The sequence below is a fragment of the Petaurus breviceps genome, unplaced genomic scaffold, assembly GCF_028583685.1.
Source record: "Petaurus breviceps papuanus isolate PSGF00001 unplaced genomic scaffold, PetGlider_PUasm1.0 470, whole genome shotgun sequence".
Lineage (NCBI taxonomy): Eukaryota > Metazoa > Chordata > Mammalia > Diprotodontia > Petauridae > Petaurus > Petaurus breviceps.
Genome location: NW_027186350.1, coordinates 7,260,551 through 7,263,446, shown reverse-complemented (window position 1 = coordinate 7,263,446; position 2,896 = coordinate 7,260,551).

Sequence of the window (2,896 nt, the reverse complement as noted above, 5' to 3'; positions counted from 1 at the left end):
TTCTTAAGTCTTTCAAAGTTAGTTTTCTTTAGAAAGTTGTAACTGTATAAATTTTTCTCCAGGTTCCACTTACTTCATTTGGTATTATTTCATATCAATCTTCCCAGAATATGTGAAACCATCCCTTTCACCATTTCATATGGAACAATAATATTCAATTACATATATGTATTTATGTCACTGTAATTTGCTCAGCTCAATTGATGAACATCTCTTTTTTTTAGTTCTTTGCCACAAAGAACTGCTATAAAAATTTGTGTGTATATATATATGTATATATAAGGGTCCATTTTTTCTTTCTTTGATCTCTTTGAGAAATATATCCAGTGTTACTGCTGGATAATAATAATAGCTAGCATTTTCTATATGTACTTTAAGTTTTGCAAAAACCCTTTAGTTCGCAAATACTATTTATTTATTAGTTTACAAATATTATTTAATTTTATTCTCACTATAACCCTGGAATATAAGTGCTACATGATGTCATTGGTCCTCTCCAAGAATGAAGGACAAACAACAACAATCCCCATTTTACAGATGAGAAAGACAGAGGTTAGAAGATTTGTCAAGAGTCATATTTGTTGTTGTTCAGTCATGTCTGACTTTTTGTGATTCCATGGACCATAGTACACTAGGCTCTTCTATCCTCCATTATCTCTTGAAGTCTGTCGAAGTTCATGTTCATTGTTTTCATGATACTATCTATGCATCTCACCTTCTACTATCCCCCTTTTCTTTTGCCTTCAGTCTTTCCCAACATCAAGGGCTTTTCCAATGAGTACTGTCTTCTCATTATATAGCCAAAGTGTTTAAGCTTCAGCTTCAGTATTTGACCTTCAAGTGAATAATCTGAATTAGTTTCTTTAAGTACTGATTTGATTGCCTTACTGTCCAAGGGACTCACAAAATTCTTCTCTAGCACCACAATTTGAAGTGTTGATTCTGTGGTGCTCAGCTTTCTTATAGTCCAACTCTCACAACCATACACTGCTACTATAAAAACTGTATGGACCTTTGTCTATATGGCATTTCTATATATGTCTTTGCTTATATGGACTTTTGTTGGCAAGGTAATGTCTGTGTTTTTTAGCATGCTGTCCAGATTTGCCATAACTTTCCTTCCCAGAAGCAAGTATCTTTTAATTTTATGACTGCAGTTGCCACCTTTGAACCTAAGAATATAGAATCTTATACTATTTCCTTTTCTTCTCCCTCTATTTGCTAGGAAATGATGGTACCAGTTGCCAAGATCTTAGTTTTTTAGATGTTAAGCTTCAAGCCAGCTTTTACATTCTCTTATTTCACCCTCATCAAGAGGCTTCTTAATTCCTCTTCACCTTCTGCCATCACAGTGGAATAGCAAACATATCTGAAACTGCTGATAGTTCTTCCAGCAACCTTAATTTCAGTTTTTGATTCATCCGGCCTGGCATTTCACATGATATATTGCTTATAAGTTAAATAAGGTGATAATATACAACCTTATCATACTCCTTTTCCAATCTTAAACCAATCAGTTGTTCCATGTTCAGGTCTAACTGTTGCTTCTTGGACTGCATACAGATTCCTCAGGAGACAAGGTCTTCTTTGAGGACCTGCCATATTTGTTGTGATCCACACAAAGGCTTTAGTGTAGTCAATGAAGTAGGAGTTGATGTTTTTCTGGAACTCCCTTGCTTTCTCCATAATCCAGCAAATGTTAGCAATTTGGTCTCTAGTTCTTCTGCCTCTTTGAAAATGATTCTGCTCTTCTGGTAATTTTTGGCTCACCTAGCTTGCAGAATCTTAAGCATAACCTTACTGGCTGGTGAAATGAATGTAGTTCTTTAGTAATTTGACCATTCCTTGGCATTGTCCTTTTTTTTTTTTTTTTTTAAAGCAATCAGGGTTAAGTAACTTGCTCAAGGTTATACAGCCAGCTATTTCTGAGTGTGGTGCTAAGATTTGAACCCCAGGTCATCCCAACCCTGGAGCCAGTGCTCTTATTTGCTGAGCAACCTGGCCACCCCTGGCATTGTCCTTCTTTAGGATTGGAATGTAAACTGATCTTTTCCATTCCAGAGGCCACTGTTGTGTTTTCAAATTTGCTGGCATAGCAAGTACAACCCTTTAATAGGATCATTTTTTAGTGTTTTAAATATCTCAACTAGAGTTCCATCATCTCCATTAGCCATATTGTTAGCATTTTACTTCATTCTCCAGGATGTCTGGCTCTAGATCAGCAACCACACCATGTTGGTTATTGGGAATGTTAAGATCTTTCTTGCATAATTCTTTTGTGTATCCTTGCCACCTCTTCTTAATCTCTTCTGCTTCTGTTAAATCCCTATAATTTTTGTCTTTTATCATGCCCTGTGATAGTAATGGCAATTAAAGATTCCCCTGTATTGGCTTGGTTTTCAAATTGATTGTGTTAAAACCCAGAGCTTGTTAATCCCACCTGTGGGATGGACTTGTTGATGTGAAAAGAAAGTCTTGAACTGGGAGGAGCTGGTGACGTAGATTTGGAGAGACAAGAGAGAGGCAGAGGAACTTTTTGAGAGAGCACCTCGTGGAGGCAGAGGGAGAGACTGAGAGAATTGCTGGGGGACTTTTGAGACCTGCTCCCTGAGCTGCCAAGGACTGAGGAGACATGGCTGTTTTGATGGTACTTTGTCTGTCTGTTTTGATGTTGTTTTGCCAGATTTGTCCGCTGGTGAAAGACAGTCCTGTTGTTGAAGAAGTCCTGGAACCTGGCTTTTGGCTAAGAAGCCCTGAGACTGTCCTGCAGACAGAGAGTGAATACTGTCCACTGGTGAAGGACAGTGCTGTTGTTGCAGGGGTCTGGAGACTGTCCTGCAGACAGAGTGAATACTGTCCACTGGTGAAGGACAGTGCTGTTGTTGCAGGGGTCTGG